This window comes from Rattus norvegicus, chromosome 12 (assembly GCF_021556685.1).
Source record: "Rattus norvegicus strain SHRSP/BbbUtx chromosome 12, alternate assembly SHRSP_T2T, whole genome shotgun sequence".
Classification (NCBI taxonomy): Eukaryota; Metazoa; Chordata; class Mammalia; order Rodentia; family Muridae; genus Rattus; species Rattus norvegicus.
In genome coordinates, this window is record NC_141545.1 from 9,722,469 (window position 1) to 9,743,135 (window position 20,667).

Below are 20,667 nucleotides of genomic sequence, written 5' to 3' on the forward strand. Positions count from 1 at the left end.
TAGATCCCCACACAAACTAGCCCCAGCATGAGAGCCTAGTTTCTTAAGCTAGGACAAGAGAACCCCTCTGCACCCCTATAAGTGGCCTGGGTGAGCTTGGTCAGTCTCCACCGTCCTGCTCTGACCCCACCACCTCCACCGATCAGGTGGATGCCCTCTTGGGCTTTCTAGAAACACAAATGTAAACCATCACAGATAAAAAGCATTTACATCTACAACTCAGTGTGTTATAATATTGACTCAGGCCGTAATTCAATCCTCAACTCAACTGGATTTTACTTTTGTATGAGGTCGAATATAGTTTTCTACCACACCTAAAGTTGGATAATTATTTTTTAAACCCAAAGAGAACATAATGTAATTTGAACTTTTTGTTACATTTAAATAACAAATGAAATGAAATGGACTTTAGGTGTATACATGCTTGTTTTGATTTGTTTTTGTACTGTTGGGTGGAGAACCAACCATGAAAGTGTCCCACCAGTGGCCTGTGTCTCCAGCTCCACCAGCTAGGATCTTTAGTGACTACATCACAAAGCTGAAATAATCTGAAATAGTTTAAGCAGAAATAAACCCTTTGCTCTCGCAGTTGTTTTTGGTCATGGCGTTTAATGAAAACAATAGGAACCTTAATTAAGAGCAATTTTGGTGGTTCCAGCCCAAATTGGGTGAACCATCCCTTCTCTAGTGGGGGTAGGATGGAATGGTGGGACAACTGTATAGCAGAACAAAACACACTGTGGCCAGAAGAGAGAGAAAGAGAATAGAGCCAGGGTCCCATGGTTCCCTCAAGAACACACTCTTGGAGCATCTCACAAGCACTGCATGGGTAAGAAAGAAAGAGAGGGAGAAGAAGGCGTATGGGAGAAGAGGGAAGGAGGGAGGGGGAGAGAGACTGACTATTCTCGATGGGTGGTACCACTTCCCAAAGTGACACTCTGGGGATGAAGTCATCAGTATATGGGCCTCTGGTGACATTGCCTAACCTGTAGCAACCTCTAACACTGGGAATTGGCAGGAGATACAGCCATGGTGCAAGTGGCCTTCTCCAGCCTTTGGCCCATCATGGTTCAGTAAGATTCAAATGTAGCCTGTTTTCTCCCTTTATACACCAGTTGAAGGGCATGTGAGGTGTTTTCTCTCATTATAAACAGAGTTGCTGTGGACTTTTGCCAACAGGTTTTTATTATAAGAGCATGTGTATTCCTCTCTGTTGGCTGTGTTCCTCGAGAGGTGGGGTGGGGGGAATCACTAACTTATGTCATAGGGCAAACTGGCTCACCTGTATAAGAGGACGCTGCCTCTGGAAGAGCAGAGAGCTCCAGTCACCAGAGTTTTTCTTGGCACTTGACTTTCTGTTGCTGCATGGGTTCTGAGTTTTTCTTAACTTATTCAAAGAGCCATGGTGTTTCACTTTGGTCATAATTTGCATTTCCCTAATGGCTCACAGTATTGATCGCCCTTTCATGTGTTTATCTGCAGTTTGTCAGATCTTTGGTGCAGTATCTCCTTCCAATCCAGGCCCAAACTCACTAGGTGCCCCCCCCCTTTCTTTTTTAAGTATAGAGAGTGTTTTTCTTCTGCACAGTGAGATCTGTGAGACTCTATTTCGGGATTCTCTGTTCCAGCTCATGAATTCACTTGTCTGTTGCTGGGCCAGGACCACACTATTTTTTATTGCTGTAGCCATTTTAGTATCATAAGAGCACATTTCATTTGTATAAGACAAGTCTTCCCTTCTTTTTCAAAATGGCACTCAGTCATTTTCAAATATTTATTTTTTGTTAGCTCAACACTAACACAGTTTGTGTTAAGATCTCCCAAAATTCCAGTGTGACATTGACCTGAAGTGCTACTAAATTAATTAGAATAATTAATGGTTAACCTTCATGGTCCTAGAACACTTATAGTGTAAGAACAGACAGAGCATACCTCTTACTAAGTCTGCATTTGTGCTGGATGGCTTGCATCCTCTAGGTGTTCATACATTTACAGGAATCCTTAGTAAATTAGAAGATAGAAAAGTGTACATTGGCAGGACTTGGTGAAGCCAGGAGCTAGAAGGGCTAGAGACTGCCTGTTTCAGCTATTGGTTCTTACAGCATTATTTTTGAGGATCAGAACAGCAAAAGGCCCCAGTACCATTAAGGCGCCACCTCTGGATGCAGCCCATAACTCTTGGAAATGAATGGAATCCCTTTTAGCTAATTTTTCACTGAGGAAGAGCTGTCCACTGGTTGAAGGGGCTATGTTCTTACTGTGAATCAGAAGCCATCCAACATTTGTGACATGACAAACCACATCTGAGATTTCAGGAAATATAAATACAGCCCCGTGCGTACCCCTTTGGAAGGAGATGCTTAGCCTCATTTGCAAAAGAACTTGGGGATATATTTGAACTTCTCTCCATGGTACTCTAAGTGGCAGGGCCCTTCCCAGGTTCCACTGCCCAAAGGTCCCTTGCACAGTCTGCAGCCCACTTTCAAGACACTGCTTTAAAGGCAGAAAGTGGCTCTAACCTTCCAAACTCTCTCCCAGAGTCCAAAGACCTCATTACCTCGGCTTCTTTGAAAAAGGTGGATCCAGCAACTTTTTGCCTCCCAGGGAAGCTTCTGGGAACAATTCAAGTAAGAATTACAGCAGAATTTGTGTAACCACTTCAGCCACAGTGGAAGTTGGGCTTTCTTTTGAAGAAATCCGAGGTCACACAGCTTAAGCAGGAAGGTGTGTGTGTTCCTTGTATTTTATTTACATGAATGGTCAGCTCCATAAAATGATCAGGGCTCGGGCTCCTTCTCCCTCATACCTCTGCCATCCTTCAGATGACTCACTTGCTCACATGGTTTCCAATGTGAGACCATGTGACATTATAGCCACTGGGGATGAACCTTCTAAAGGTCAGGAGTCTACGCCAGGCAGAACTACGTCCCACAGGCTCCACGTTCCTTAGGAACTTTTAGAGATGCTGTCAGGATGAATCATTCTCATAGGAAGCTTTGCCCAGGAAAGGACAGGATGAGCTGCAGGTCCCAAAACAGAGAGTGCCAGGCTCTCCTAACTGTGGGACCTAGGCTGTCTTCAGTGTACAGATGCATAAGAAAGTTTGCAGACCAGCAGCAGGCTTTCCAGAAAACAAGCAAGCAAACAAAATGAGAGACACAGTCTTTTATACTAACTCTAAAAGGGACTCCCCCCACCCCAATCTGAGGCAGGATATGGTGAAGACATATCCAGTTTCCTTGGGCCAACTTGTTTTTCCTCATATTAAAAAAGAAACAGGGAGAAACCTTCAGAGGGGCAGACACACCTGGGAAGCCAGAAGAGCTACACTCTACCCACATTTCTGACTCCAGAGGAAAACACCTAATGCCATCTGGCACCCTGCTGCATGTAGCCCCAGGAAAAGGCAGCACAGGCCCTCCTGGTTGCCGCCCTCATGGAGAGCTCAAAAGCAGCCCCCCACGAGCAACTTGATCCGTGGGACCATAGGTAAGACCAACTTTTCTGCTCCAAGCGACCTGCCTGGTGGACTCAGGACACACAGAGGCAAAATTGCTCTGGGACCGGACACTTCCCGTATCTAGCTGGAGCCCAACCTTGATGATCTCAGCCCATAGCTCACTGCTCCCTTGGGAGAGAGAGCTCACCACCTGGACAGGTGGACACTCCTGAGACTGCAGAGCAGGAGAGACAACCAATACTGCCCACCCATACCCACATCCCTGGCCCAAGAGGAAACTGTATAGGGCCTCTGGGAACGAGAAGACAGGGGCACTTGAGACACCGCCCAGACCTGAAGGGACCCTATCAATAGTTCTCTGCACCCAAATCCCGTGAGAGGGAGAGCTAAACCTTCAGAGGGGCAGACACGCCAGGGAAGCCAGAAGAGCTATACTCCACATTTCTGACTCCAGGGAAAACACCAAATGCTATCTGGGACCCTGGAGCTCAGGGGTCCCTGGAAAATGCACCTCAGGCTCTCCTGGTTGCCGCCTTCATGGAGAGTAGCAGCTCTCAACAGCAGCCCCCTACGAGGAACTTGAGCCACAGGACCACAGGTAAGACCAACTTTTCTGCTCAAAGCAACCTGACTGGTGGACTCAGGACATAGGACCACAGGAACAGCAGAAGACCAGAAGACAGGAAAGACTACATGCCTGAAAGAAGAACACTCTGTTTCCATAACTGGCTGAAAGAAAAGAGGAAAACTGGTCTACAGCACTCCTGACACACAGGTCTATAGGACAGTCTAGCCACAGTGAGGAATAGCAGAACAAGATAACACCAGAGACAATCTGACGGCAAAGGCAAGGGCAGAAACCCAAGTAACGGAAACCAAGACTACATGGCATCATCGGAACCCAATTCTCCCACCAAAGCAAACACTCAATATCAAAACAAACCAGAAAAGCAAAATCTAGATTTAAAATCACATTTGATCATGATGCTGGAGGACTTCAAGAAAGACATGAAGAACTCCCTTAGAGAAACACAGGAAAACATAAATAAACAAGTAGAAGCCTATAGAAAGGAATCACAAAAATCCCTGAAAGAATTCCAGGAAAACACAATCAAACAGTTGAAGGAATTAAAAATGGAAATTGAAGCAATGAAGAAAGCACAAAGGGAAAGAACCGGGGACATAGAAAACCAAAGGAAGAGACAAGTAGCCGCAGATACAAACTTCACCAACAGAATATAAGAGATAGAAGAGAGAATCTCAGGAGCAGAAGATTCCATAGAAAACATCGACACAATGGTCAAAGATAATGTAAAACGGAAAAAGCTACTGGACCAAAACATACAGGAATCCCAGGACGCAATGAGAAGATCAAACTTAAGGATAACAGGTATAGAAGAGAGTGAAGAATCCCAGTTCAAAGGACCAGTTAATATTTTCAAAAAATCATAGAAGAAAACTTCCCTAACCTAAAGAAAGAGATGCCCATAAACATACAAGAAGCCTACAGAACTGCAAATAGATAGGACCAGAAAAGAAACTCCTTCGGTCACATAATAGTCAAAACACCAAATGCACAAAACAAAGAAAGCATATTAAAAGCAATAAGGGAAAAAGGTCAAGTAACATATAAAGGCAGACCTATCAGAATCACACCAGATTTCTCACCAGAGTCTATGAAAGCCAGAAGATCTTGGACAGATGTCATACAGACACTAAGAAAACACAAATGCCAGCCCAGGTTACTGTATCCAGCAAAATTCCTAATTAACATAGATGGATAAACCAAGATATACCATGACAAACCAAATTTACACAATATCTTTCTACAAATCCAGCGCTACAAAGGATAATAAATGGTAAAGCCCAACATAAGGAGGCAAGCTATACCCTAGAAGAAGCAAGAAACTAATCGTCTTGGCAACAAAACAAAGAGAATGAAAGCACACAAACATAACCTCACATCCAAATATGAATATAACAGGAAGCAATAATCACTATTCCTTAATATCTCTCAACATCAGTGGTCTCAACTGTCCAATAAAAAGACATAGATTAACAAACTGGATACACAATGAGGACCCTGCATTCTGCTGCCTACAGGAAACACACCTCAGAGACAAAGAAAACAACTTTCCAAGCAAATGGTCTGAAGAAGCAAGCTGGAGTTAGCCATTCTAAAATCGAATAAAAGTCATCAAAAAGATAAGGATGGACACTTCATATTAATCAAAGGAAAAATTCACCAAGATGAACTCTCAATCCTAAATATCTATGCTCCAAATACAAGGGCACCTACATACATAAAAGAAACTTTACTAAAGTTCAAAGCACACATTGCACTTCACACAATAATAGTAGGAGATTTCAACACCACACACTCGTCAATGGACAGATCATGGAAACAGAAATTAAACAGAGACATAGACAGACTAAGAGAAGTCATGAACCAAATGGACTTAACAGATATTTATAGAACATTCTATCCTAAAACAAAAGGATATACCTTCTTCTCACCACGTCATGGTACTTTCTCCAAAATTGACCATATAATTGGCCATAAAACAGGCCTCAAGAGATACAGAAAGAAAGAAATAATTCCATGCGTCCTATCAGACCACCATGGGCTAAAACTGGGCTTCAATAACAATAAGGGAAGAATGCCCACAAATACATGGAAATTGAACAATGCTCTACTCAATGATAATCTTCACAAGGAAGAAATAAAGAAATTAAAGACTTCTTGGAATTTAATGAAAGTGCAGGTGCAACATACCCAAACTTATGTGACACAATGAAAGCTGTGCCAAGGGGAAAACTCATAGCTGTGATTGCTTGCAGAAAGAAACAGGACAGAGCATATATCAACAACTTGACAGCACACCTAAAAGCTCTAGAACAAAAAGAAGCAAATACATCCAGGAAGAGTAGAAGGCAGGAAATAATCAAACTCAGAGCTGAAATCAACCAAGTAGAAACAAAAAGGACTATACAAAGAAACAACAGAACCAAAAGTTGGTTGTTTGAGAAAATCAACAAGATAGATAAACACTTAGCCAGACTAATGAGAGGACACCGAGAGTATATCCAAATTAACAAAATCAGAAATGAAAAGTGAGACATAACTACAGAATCAGAGGAAATTCAAAAAATCATCAGGTCCCACTACAAAAGAATATATTCAACAAAACTTGAAAATCTGCAGGAAATGGACGATTTCCCAGACAGATACCAGGTACCGAGGTTAAATCAAGAACAGATAAACCATTTAAGCAACCCCATAACTCCTAAAGAAATAGAAGCAGTCATTAAAGTTCTCCCAACCAAAAAGAGCCAAGGTCCAAATGGGTGTAGTGCAGAATTCTATCAGACATTCAAAGAAGAGCTCATACCAATACTATCCAAACTATTCCACAAAATTAAAACAGATGGAGTGCTACTGAACTCCTTCTATGAAGCCACAATTACTCTTACTATATATTAAACCATCTCTGCACACCTGGGATGAAGCATACTTGATCATGGCTGATGATTGTTTGATGTGTTCTTGGATTCTGTTTGCAAGAATTTTGTTGAATATTTTTCATCGATAATCATAAGAGCAATTGGTCTGAAGTTCTATTTTTTTGTTGGGTCTTTGTGTGGTTTATGTATAAGAGTAATTGTGGCTTCATAGAAGGAATTCAGTTGCGCTCTGTATGAGGTGTTGTATGAAGGTCTGATGGAATTCAGCACTGAACCCAACAGCACCTGGATTCTTTCTGGTTGGCAGACTTTTAATGACTGCTTCTATTTCTTTAGGAGTGATGGGGTTTTTCAAATATTTTATCTGTTCCTGATTTAACTTCAGCACCTGGTATCTGTCTAGGAAATTTTCCATTTCCTCCAGATTTTCAAGTTTTTTTGAATATAGGCTTTTGTAGTAGGATCTGAGAATTTTTTGAATTTCCTCTGATTCTGTTGTTATGTCTCCCTTTTCATTTCTGATTTTGTTAATTTGGACAGACTCTCGGTGTCCTCTCATTAGTCTGGCTAAAGGTTTATCTATCTTGTTGATTTTCTCAAAGAACCAGCTTTTGCTTCTGTTGATACTTTGTATAGTCCTTTTGTTTCTACTTGGTTGATTTCAGCTCTGAGTTTGATTGTTTCCTGCCTTCTACTCCTCCTGAGTGTCTTTGCTTCTTTTGTTTTTTTCTAGAGATTTTAGGTGTGCAGTCAATCTCTGATATATGCCTCTCTCCTTCAACTGCATTTTTAATACCAAGTCACAAGGTCCACATTCTGAGAATAAGAAGCATACTCAGACCCGTCTTGGCAATACCCTACTGCTAAAGCAGTCTGAAACAGGAGTAACACTTTATAGGGGTGACTGATCAAGGTTACCATGGGAAAATTTGCTTGTTTCTCCACAATGGAGATAAGGAGAATTATGACTCGCGTTCAGAAAATCCATTAGCGAGTTTCTTGGCACTGCCATGTCAATTAAATCAATGGGAAACTGCAAAAGCCTAATCCATACAAGATGACAAAGGCCATGATTGTGTGAGTCATTGCTCCAGGAAAGCACCAAGACTTGCTGGGGTGCTTGGCAGGGGTGGAGCAAAGACAGCATGGGTAGTAGAGAAACATAAGTATAAATAGAAGCTAAGGCCACATGACCAGTTGTGGAAATGAGAATTATAATTGACATGAGTATTTTTCTTTTTTTGTTTTTTGTTAAGAATGTGTTTATACAGATATCTGTCTTTTCTTCTTTAATTTCTTTATTGTGTAATGAAACATCAATTAAGAGAAGATAAGTGGTTATAATAATTACATTTGAGACACTAAACATTGTCTCTCAAAGGGCATTGCCTCTTATGTTAAATTTGTAGTGCATTTGTGGTTGTATGAGGGACAGCTATATCATGTTTAGGTGTTGTTGTGACATGGTTATGGTTCTTCTTTAGAAAGTAAGCAGCCATGAGCTATGATTGTGTGTCAAGTAGACAAGTGGTGGGCTTGTCTTGGATATTCTTGGTTGTCAATCTGACTACATCTATAGTCAACTAATACCCAAAATGGAGGGTACAACTGTGAGGGAGTTTAGCATAATTCGAAGTAGGAAGACCTACTTCTAATATAGATCTTTGATGTAGGAAAAGAAGCCTTTAATACCAGTCTTTTGATTTGGGAAAAGACCGGTCTTTAATCCAGATCTTTGATCCAGATATAATCTGGTCTATGTCTTATGCTAAAATTCTACATAGAACATGGAATAGGGAAGCATATGCTTTTTGCTTGTTCGCCCTCTCCTCTTTTGCAAGTCAATTTTTTTCCAGTGGAATTATAGCCTATTTCTACTGGGTTCCATCATATACTAAAGACCAGCTGAGATGTCCATCATTGTTGATTGAATTCTTGGACTTTCTCTTCATAGTCAGCCATTGTTGGATTAGCTGGACCACATCCTACAAGACACTCTAGAGAGCCCAGACTAATATAGTCACTGATGCCTTTCTCTCTAGCAGCCTTAATCTGATACTGTGAAATCTGGCCAGCAGAGATGTTTACAGCTCAGTTGAAATTGTATCTGATGTAGTATGGGATATCTGATGCACTAGGTTACTACAATCCATTTCTGGCCTGTAACCAAAAGGAGTGGCAGGAACCTTTATTTTCATTTTTGGTTGGGGACTCTTGGGGGTCTCCTTGATCAAGAGGTCATATGAAGGTGTAACATACCTGTTCCTAGAATTTTTGTTTAGTAATTCTTGGCTTCTATACACATTCAAAGTATCTAGCCATATAGTGTTTCTATCCTCATATCTTTAAAAGCATATTATTTCAAGTTTAATTACATATAGTAGGTTTTAAATGGTTTTGTTATACTTTCTTAATCATGATTAGCTATCTCTCTTGTTCTCCCTCTTTTTAAAAGAATTGTTTTATTTATTTACATTCCAAATGTTGTCCCATTTTCCAGTCCCCAATCCAAGAGTTCTTCATCCCATCTCACCATCCCTTTACCTCTGAAAGGGTTCTCAGCCCCAATCCATTTCTCCCGGGGCATAAAGTCTGTACAGGATTAGGCCCATCCTCTTTCACTGAGGCCAGACAAATCCTCTCTTACATGTGTGCCTTCAGCCATGGGCCAGACAATGTATGCTCTTTGGTTGATGGCTTAGTCTCTGGGAGGTCAGAGGGGTCAGGGTTAGATGACACTGTTGGTCTTCCTATGGAGTTGCCATCCTCTTGAACTCCTTTGGTCTTTCCCTTAATGTTTCCAAAGAGGTCGCCGACATCAGTTAAATGGTTGGTTGTAAGTATCTGCATCTATCTCAGTCAGTTACTGGAAGAGTCTCTCAGATGATAGACACTCTAGGCTGCTGAGTGCAAGCACAACATAGCATCAGTATTAATGTCAGGGTTTGGTGCCTGCCCATGGGTAACTCCCACATTGGCAGTCATTGGATTGACTTTCCTTCAAACTGTGCTCCATTTTTGTCCTAGTATTTGTTCAGACTGTCTCTCTAGTGGATGTGGTCTCTTCAGGTTCCATTTCTCCACTGTTGGACATTTTGGTTAATGTCATCCCCATTGAGGCATGGGAATTTCTCACATCCCAGGTCTTTGGGATTTCCTAGAGGTTCCTTCAATATTCCCACCCCCATCATTTCATCTGTATATTTCCCTTCATTCCCTTGAGTTGGGAGAGGGAAGAGGGAAGGAGAGGGGGTAGGATCAGGAATTGGGAGAACAGGAGAGAAACCCAGAAGGCCAGGAACATGAATGGAAATTTTCGGTTCTCTTTACTTACTTCCTTCTTTCTGCTTTCCTACTTCCAGAATTCCCTCTTCTATTTCCCCTTTTCCCCCTCTGTTCTCCTATCCTCTATTTCTTTTTTCTCCATCTTTATTAACTTGGGTATTTCTCACTTACATTTCAATTGTTATTCCCTTTCCCGATTTCCGGGCCAACATCCCCCTAACCCCTCCCTCTCCCCTTCTCTATGGGTGTACCCCTCCCCATCCTCCTCCCATTACCGCCCTCCCCACAACAATCTCATTCACTGGGGTTTCAGTCTTGCAGTACCAAGGGCTTCCCCTTCCACTGGTTATCTTACTAGGCTATTCATTTCTACCTATGAGGTTGGGTCCCAGAGTCAGTCCATGTATAGTCTTTGGGTAGTGGCTTAGTCCCTGGAAGATCTGGTTAGTTGGCATTATTGTTCAGGTGGGTTGTCAAGCCCCTTCAAGCTCTTTCAGACCTTTCTCTGATTCTTTCAACGGGGGTCCCATTCTCAGTTCAGTGGTTTAATGATGGCATTTGCCAATGTATTTGCTGTATTGTGGCCGTATCTCTCAGGAGAGATCTACATCCAGTTCCTGTCAGCCTGCACTTCTTTGCTTCATCCATCTTATTTGGTTTGGTGGCTGTATATGTATGGACCACATGTAGGGCAGGCTCTGAATGGGTGTTTCTTCTGCCTCTGTTCTACTTTGCATCCCTATTCCCTCCCAAGGGTATTCTTGTTCCCCTTTTAAAGAAGAAGTGAAGCCTTCACAATTTAGTCATCCTTCTTGAGTTTCAGGTGTTCTGTGCATCTAGGGTAATTTGAGCATTTGAGCTAATATCCACTTATCAATGAGTGCATACCATGTGTGTTTTTCTGTGATTGGGTTACCTCACTCAGGCTGACATTTTCTAGTTCCATCCATTTGCCTATGGATTTCATAAAGTCATTGTTTTGATAGCCGAGTAATATTCCATTGTGTAGAGGTACCACATTTTCTGTATCCATTCCTCTGTTGAAGGGCATCTGGGTTCATTCCAGCTTCTGGCTATTATAAATGAGACTACTATGAACATAGTGGAGTATGTGTCTTAGTTATATGTTGGGGCATCTTTTGGGTATATGCCCAAGAGAGGAATAGCTGGGTCCTCATGTAGTTCAATGTCCAATTTTCTGAAGAACATCCAGATTGATTTCCAGAATGGTTGTACCAGTCTGCAATCCCAACAACAATGGAGGAGTGTTCCTCTTTCTCCACATCCTCGCAAGCATGTGCTGTCACCTGAGTTTTTGATCTTAATCATTCTCACTGGTGTGATGTGAAATCTCAGTGTTGTTTTGCTTTTCATTTCCCTTATGACTAAAGATGTTGAATATTTCTTTAGGCCATCCAGCATTCCTCAGCTGTGAATTTTTTGTTTAACTCTGAAACCCATTTTTAATAGGGTTATTTGTCTCCCTGCAGTCTAACTTCTTGAGTTCTTTGTATATTTTGGATATAACCGTCTATCTCTTGTAGGATTGGAAAAGATCTTTTCCCAATCTGTTGGTTGCCATTTTGTCCTAAAAAAGTGTCCTTTGCCTTACTGAAGCTTTGCAGTTTTATGAGATCCCATTTGTCGATTCTTGATCTTAGAGCATAAGCCATTGGTGATTTGTTCAGGAACTTTTCGCCAGTGCCCATGTGTTCAAGATTCTTCCCTACTTTTTCTTCTATTAGTTTGAGTATATCTGGTTTGATGTGGCAGTCCTTGATCCACTTGGACTTAAGCTTTTTACAGGGTGATAAGCATGGCTTGGTCTGCATTCTTCTACATGCGGACCTCCAGTTAAACCAGCACCATTTGCTGGAAATGGTATTTCTTTTCCATTGGATGGTTTTTGGCTCCTTTGTCAAAAATCAAGTGACCATAGGTGTGTGGGTTCATTTCTGCATCTTCAATTCTATTCTAATGGTCTATCTGTCTGTTTCTGTACCAATACCATGCAATTTTTATCAGTATAGCTCTGTAGTACTGCTTGAGTTCAAGGATAACGATTTCTCCAGAAGTCATTTTATTGTTGAGGATAGTTTTAGTTATCACAGGTTTTTTCTTATTCCAGAAGAATTTGCAAATTCTTCTAAATCTTTGAAGAATTGGGTTGGCATTTTGATGGGGATTGCATTGAATCTGTAGATCGCTCTTTATAAAATGGCCATTTTTACTATACTAATCCTTCCAATCCTAGAGCATGTGAGATCTTTCCATCTTCTGGGATCTTCTTAAATTTCTTTCTTCAGAGGCTTGAAGTTGTTATCATACAGATCTTTCACTTGCTTGGTTAAAGTAACACCGAGGTATTTTATATTATTTAGGACTAATATGAAGGGTGTTATTTCTCTAATTTCTTTCTCAGCTTGTTTTCCTTTTTGTGTAGAGGAAGACTACTGATTTATTTGAGTTAATTTTCTACCCACCCACTTTGCTGAATGTGTTTATCAGGTTTAGTAGTTCTCTGGTGGAACTTTTGGGATCACTTAAATATACTATCATATCATGTGCAAGAAGTGATATTTTGACTTCTTCCTTTCCAATCTGTATCCTTTTGATATCCTATTGTTGTCTAATTTCTCTGGCTTGGACTTCGAGAACTGTATTGAATAAGTAGGGAAAGAGTGGGCAGCCTTGTCTAGTCCCAGATTTTAGTAAGACCCAGTAAGACACAGCTATACCTCTCTTAGGCATATACCCAAAAGAGGCTCCAACATATAACAAAGACACATGCTCCACTATGTTCATAGCAGCCTTATTTATAATAGCCAGGAGCTGGAATGAACCCAGATGCCCTTCAACAGAGGAATGGATCCAGAAAATGTGATACATCTACACAATGGAATACTACTCAGCTATCAAAAACAACAACTTTATGAAATTCATAGGCAAATCGGTGGAACTGAAAAATGTCATCCTGAGTGAGGTAACTAAATCACAGAAAAGCAGACATGGCATGCTCTCATTGATAAGTGGATATTAGCCCAAATGCTTGATTTACCCTAGATGCACAGAACACCTGAAACTCAAGAAGGATGACCAAAATACAGAAGCTTCACTCCTTCTTTAAATAGGGAACAAGAACACTCTTAGGAGGGGATAGGGTGGCAAAGTTTAGAACAGAGGCTGAAGGAATGCCCATTCAGAGCCTGCCCCACATGTGGCCCATACATATACAGCCACCAACTAGAAAAGATGGATGAAGCAAAAAAGTGCAGGCTGACAGGAACCAGATGTAGATCTCTCCTAAGAGACACAGCCAGAATATGGCAAGTACATAGGCGAATGCCAGCAGCAAAGCACTGAACTGAAAATGGGACCTCCGTTGATGGAATCAGAGAAAGGACTGAAAGAACTGAATGGGCTTGATACCCTATATGAACAACAATGCCAAGCAACCAGAGCTTCCAGGGACTAAGCCACTACCCAAAGACTATACATGGACTGACCCTAGGCTCCAACTGCATAGGTAGCAATGAACAGCCTAGTAAGGCCACCAGTGGAAGGGGAAACCCTTGGTCCTCCCAAGTCTGGACTCCCAGTGAAAGGGATTCTTGAGGGGAGGGTTGTAATGGTGGTAGAATTGGGAGGGGAAAATCCATATAGAAGGGGAAGTGGAGGGGTCAGGGGGATGTTGGCCTGGAAACCAGGAAAGGGAATAACTTTTGTAATGTAAATAAGAAATACCCAATTTAATAAAGATGGAAAAAGTGAAAAAAAATAAAATTGAGTACATCAGAAACAAACAAACAAAAAAAGAACATTCCTAACAACCTGTAAAGGTGCAGCCTGGAATCTTAACATCAGCTTCCATGGTTTCTCCCCAGCTTAGCTACCTCCTCCTATCTCCTCCTCTTCCCTTAAACTTTTTCTCCTGCCCATCCTTCCCTCTCATCCAATGACAGGCCTCATTCTATCCTGTACCAGCCCTTACCTGTATTTACAAATTAAATGGGGAGAAGGTTCTGGTGAATTCACCTGAGTCCTGAGTAGATGACTAGGCAGCTGTCCTTGGGGCAGTGGAATTAGCATAAAAATACAGGTAATTCCAGAGCAAACCACCACATGTCTGCAATAATATCTCTCTCTTGAACATTCCCAACACCTGGTCAGAAGATATCCCACAACTGTGGCATATCCAGTATCTTAGGATCTTCACACAATCTTAACTTCACCTTCACAGCTTCACTCAATGGCCTCTTTGGGTCTCAACTCATGGATACCCCTAAAACAATCCTGATAATTTACTGAGTTATAGAAGAAGATTCCACAACTCCTTTCATGGATTCTTGACTCTAGATACAGAACAATGTGGATTAAATTGCTAACACTCTACTATTTGCTGGGGCTGGAACATGGCCCCCTCATACAACTACATCTTTGTTGGCTTTCTGTTGTTAATGGTTTCTTTCACTGCTTAATCTTTTCTTTAATTTCTTTCAAAAAATTGGAAGTTTAGCTTGGTGAGATCTTTCCCTAAGGTTACCACTCCCTTTATTTATTTAGCATATGACTTTTCTTTAAATGTATTATCTCCTTGAACACTGGTCTTTGCTCCATTACATTTTCAGGTGCTCATAATCTCCTCAAACCATACATTTTGGTTTGCTCAAATTACACCTTTTAATTATAGATCTTCATGAGGGTAACCACTAACAACCATGCAGCACTCAATACAAAACTGTCTTGAAATCTCCTCTACCAGTGCTAGTAATCTAAATTTCATCAATTTAGCCTTGGACAGATAATTGTTTCTTTCTTTCTTTCTTTTTTTTGGGGGGGGGGTGAACTAAGCCAGAAAGCAGCCACAATCTTCTCCAAAATATCATGAGAAAAATCTCTAGGGTAGTTAGTAATAATCTTCTCCTGTGAAGCCTCTTGAGCCATTATAATCTCCAGTGCTCTCTGCACCACTGTCTTCCATGCTCTAACGAAGATAGCATATTAAGCCCCACTTAAATCATCCAACTACTATTCTGGCCCAAAATCCAAAAGTCTTCCACATTCCTAGAACAAACTTGGTCAGTCCAGTCACAGCAACACCTCAGTCCTATTATCAACTGCTTGGTCATTGTACTACCGCTGTGACAATCTACACTGAGTTTGACAACTCCTATAAAAGAAAGCACTTGTTAGAGCTTGTTTAACATTATCATCATAGTAGGCTGCCAGGTGGTACAGGCAGTCATGGTTTTAAAGAAATAGCTCAGAGTACAGAATCTGGATCTGCAAGCAAAAAGAAGAGAGCCACTTGGCCAGACCTTGGCTTTTAAAAGTCTCAAAGACTATACCCTTCACCCCCAACTCCCCATGATACACTTCCTCTGACATGACCATGCCTTCTAATCCTTCTCAAGTCTGTCATTCACTAATGATCAAGTATCCAAATATATGAGCCAAGGGTGCTATTCTTATTCAAACCACCACAGCACACATGGCACACACATGGAAATGAGAAGACAACTGTGGGAGATCAGTTCTCTCCATTCACCTTTTTGCAAGTCCAGGAATGAAACTCAAGTTGTCAGGCCTGCAGAGCAAGTGCTTTCCCCAACTAAACAATGTTGCCAGAGCCCCCAACTGGATAATTTTAGTTAAAACTATCATTCCCTCACCACTGGCACCGTTCAGCTTCTACCTGAGTATGTTGATGTACACAGAATTGGACTTCAGGGCAGCTTCTATGAAGGTTCAGAGTATTCTGTGGGCCCTTGCATTCTTAGTATATGGGATAGACTTTACAGATGGGAAAACAAAGTTTTCTACTTTCTCAAACACAGTGTGGTGCTGATGGTAGTAGTAGAGTGGGGTGAGGAGTAGGATGTGCACACATACAAGTGTGTATAGCTCTCCACCTTCTTTTTTGAGACAATATCTTTCACTGAAACTGCAGGCTTTTAATCTGCTACAATAGCTAGCTAGAAAGACCTTCCTTTCTTTGTCAAACTAGTTCTGAGATTATAAGTGTTTAGAGTTGCACTTGTACTTTTAAATGAATGCTGGGAATTGAACTCAAGTCCCTCATACTTACATGCATATATTTAACTACGACATTTTTCCAGTCCCCTTGGTGGATTTTGTCTATGATCTATTCCTTCTTTGTCCCCCTTTAATAAGTTAACTTGACACAGCTGGCACCCTGTCCCTTCTCAGAGTCTATTTCATACAGAACATCAGAATCCCTTCCGATGGTTATTTTTAATGTAATCTTTAGTAGTTTTAGACATGGATCCTCCCTTATTCCAGTCTCAATTTCATGTCATCTTTAATTTTTTGTTTGTTTGATCACTTTTGGTTTTATAACCCACTAAATCCAATCCGTGCTGCTAAAACACACATCTACTAGAAAATGGTGGACTTACCAGGAACATCCTAGAAGGTAATTGACTTTCCTTCCCCCAAAACCATAAACTACTCATAGCCTCAGCTAGAGTGGGAGCTCATAAGCACCTCCTGATCCATATGAAACTGTTAGCCTGCTCAATCTTATATAAGTCTTGTTCAGGCAAATGCATCAGCTGTGAGTTAATGGGTACAGTTGCCACATCATGCACAGAAGCCTTCCTGCAGTGTTCCTCTTCACCAACCGTTTTGATCTTACACTCCTTCTACCTCCTCTTCAATGATGGCCACAAAGTTTTGTGAGGAAGGATGAGATATACATATCCCATCCAAAAGTTTGGTTTACTGGGGTTGTTTCAGGGAATTTCCCCTTCTCTTTGACTTTTTATTCTGGAGTGGAGGGGAAGTGACATTCCCACTTTCTTAGCATTTTGTTCGATGGTCTATGTTGAGGTCAGCTGAATCTTTTGTAAATCTAACATTAACTGTCTTTTAACAAGCCATAGTCTAAAGAAGAGAGAATTGCAATGGGGAGATGGCTCAGTAAGTAAAGTACTTACTCATAACCCTGGCATCGTTGGTAAATTTCTAACAATTGTGAACCATTGGCTGTCAAGGACAAAGGGTGTGGGGGTGTTGGGGACAGGATCCAGAGGATGTGAGTACAGATGGATAGATTGACTTCAGGAATCAACTTCACTCAACTTTATTTGGGGTGAACAGTGTTACATAGATCTTAGGGAATGGGTAAGGAATTCAAAGGTAGATATGTATTAATGGCTAGGGTAGGAATGCTTCTAGGCAGGTTATTGTAAGGAAAGAGGAAGTTGAACCTATAATCCAGGCATAGACTATGGACCTACCTCAGAGGATATTTGGAGTTACAGGCAGTAAGTTCTAATTGGAGATCTTTTCCAGACATGGAGGACAACAAACTTAATAGTAGAGTTTCCCACCAGACAATCACATAAAAAGCCAGGTGTGATGGTGGCCTGTGCCTGTAACCTGAGGACTAGGGAGGCAGAAATGTAAATCTCTGGCACTCCCTGGGCAGCCAAACTAGCGTAATCAGCAATGCCCAGAGAGACCACATATTTTAAAGCAAATTAGATGGTTCATGAGGAACGTACCTTAAGTTGACCTCTGGGTAACACATTTACAAATAGAGGCTGCATACATTCGTGCACACATACACATCAGCACAACTACAAATATTCAGTTATTTACACACAATATAAAGACTCCAAGATTGAAAATACCACTGCTCAAATGTGATGAATTTCACCAAATTTGTTACTTTTTTAAATTGAGAGAAAGAGAGTCCATGTGAGCGGGAGTGTATGTACCATGGTGCACATATGGAATTGGGGAGCCAGTCATCACCTGTCTCTTTTGCTTGATACTATGTCTCTCCACAGATGCATTAGCTAGGCTAGATATCACATGAGCTCCCATGACAAATTCTATCTCTGTGTCTCATCTCATTGAAGGGGGGCCCTGGGATTACAGACATTTGTGCTTCTATATCCAGTCCTTACCTGGGTCCTGGGCATCCAAACTCACATAATCAGGCTTGTGCCGCAAGTGCATTTTCCTGGTGCTTCCTATGGAGGCAATATTGTAACCAAACTGAGGGTGTGTAGTGTACATTCCTTAGTTTCTGATGGTGTCAGAATCTTTAGAACAATGTATAATTGAATTAGGAGGAGAAATCTTAATTTTGTCTATGTCACAATGCTGCAGTCACATTAGTCCCTGCACAATGTTCATCTGATATCTGAAGTAACAAAGGAAGGCTATCAGGCTAACCTACTCTAATAAGAGGGGCTATGAACAAAAGAATAATGATCATGAAATAACAAAAATGTACATTTTCACCAGATGCGGATCAGTGTATGCAGTGTGTAGATCATCAATATGCCAACACAGCACAAAACCACTGCATCCAAAAGTCTATGACTTTCCTGGTTTTTGAAGACCCCATGGGGAGAAGTTTGTTCTGCATAGCCTTGTGCTTCTCTGCACTGTCATCTCTAATTGTTGTCATCTTTCTGAAGAAGAAGAACACTCCCATTGTAAAGGCAAATAACTGTACTCTCACCTACGTCCTGCTCATTGCCATTAACTTCTGTTTTCTCGGCTCTTTTCTCTTCATTGGCCATCCCAACACAGCCACTTGCATCCTGCGACAGACCATATTTTCAGTGGTGTTCACTGTGGCTGTTTCCACTGTCTTGGCCAAAATGTTTACCATAGTTCTGACCTTCAAGGTCACCGCTCCAGGAAGAAGAATCCGGTGGTTGTTGCTAACACGGGCACCTAACTTCCTAGTTCCCATCTGCACCTTGATCCAAATTATCTTGTGTGGAGTCTGGCTGGGAAACTCTCCTCTGTTCATTAGCATAGATACACACTCTGAACATGAACATATTATTATCATGTGCAACAAGGGCTCAGTCACTGCCTTCTACTGTGTGCTGGGTTACCTGGGGGTCTAGCCCTGGGAAGCTTCACCTTGATTATCTTGGCCAGGAGCCTACCTGACACCTTGAATGAAGCCAAGTTCCTGACATTCAGTATGCTGGTGTTCTGCAGCATACTGGGTCACCTTCCTCCCTGTCTACCACAGTACTAAGGGGAAGCACATGGTAGTTGTGGAGGTATTCTCCTTCTTGGTCTCCAGTGCAGGACTTCTAGGCTGTATCTTTGCCCCCATTGCTACATTATTTTATTAAGACCACAGAGGAACTCTATTCAGGGTCACAGGGACAAAATACATTATAAATATAAGACTTCATAATTTTTTTTTAGATGGAGCCCCAACCTCGCTGATCCCAGCCCACAGCTCACTGCTCTCAAACACCTTGGGAGAGAGAGTGCACTGCCTGGACAGGTGGGCACTCCTGAGACTGCAGAGCGGGAGAGACCACCAATACTGCCCACTCCTGCCCACATCCTGTCCCAAGAGGAAACTGTATCCGGCCTCTGGGAACCAGAAGATAGGGGCACTGGAGCTGCAGGTCACCCACCCTCCAGACACTGCCCAGACCTGAAGGGACCAGATCAACAGTTCCCTGCACCCAAATCCTGTGGGAGGAAGAGTTAAACCTACAGAGGGGCAGACATGCGTAGGAAGCCAGAAGAGACTACACTCTGCCCACAATTCTGACTCCAGAGGAAAACACCTAACATGATCTGGGAACCTGGTGCATGGGGGCTCCCGGAAAAGATGGCACAGGCCCTCCTGGTGCCACCCTCATGGAGAGCTCAAAAGCAGTGCCCCATTGGCAACTTGAACTGCTGGACTGCAGGTAAGACCAACTTTTCTGCTCCAAGTGATCTGCCTGGTCGACTCAGGACACAGGCCCACTGGAACACCTGAAGACCAGTAGACAGGAAAGACTACACGCCCGAAAGCAGAACACTCTGTTCCCATAACTGGCTGAAAGAAAACAGGAAAACGGGTCTACAGCACTCCTGACACACAGGCCTATAGGACAGTCGAGCCACTGTCCAAAAGGATAAGACAAAGTAACACCAGAGACAATCTATGGGGAGAGGCAAGCGTAGGAACCGAAGCAACAGAAACCAAGACTACATGGCATCATTGAAGCTCAATTTTCCCACCAAAGCAAACACTGAATGTCCAAACGCACCAGAAAGGCAAGATCTAGATTTAAAATCATATTTGATCATAATACTGGAGGACTTCAAGAAAGACATGAAGAACTCCCTTAGAGAAACGCTGTTAAACAGAAATAAACAAGTAGAAGCCTATAGAGAGGAATCACAAAAATCCCTGAAAGAATTCCAGGAAAACAATCAAACAGTTGAAGGAATTAAAGATGGAAATAGAAGCAACCAAGAAAGAACACAGGGAAACAACCCTGGATATAGAAAACCAAAGGAAGAGACAAGGAGCCATAGATACAAGTATCATCAACAGAATACAAGAGCTAGAAGATAGAATCTCAGGAGCAGAAGATTCGATAGAAATCATCGACACAACTGTCAAAGATAAAGTAAAACCGAAAAAGCTAAAGGTTCAAAACATAAAG

The 20,667-nt window shown here is 41.8% G+C and overlaps 1 pseudogene; it reads left to right on the top strand.

Annotated features, from left to right (window-relative positions):
* Positions 1 to 19,409, top strand: part of Vmn2r116l-ps9 (vomeronasal 2, receptor 116 like, pseudogene 9) — a 62,964-nt pseudogene extending 43,555 nt beyond the window's left edge.
* The last annotated feature ends 1,258 nt before the right edge of the window (positions 19,410 to 20,667 follow it).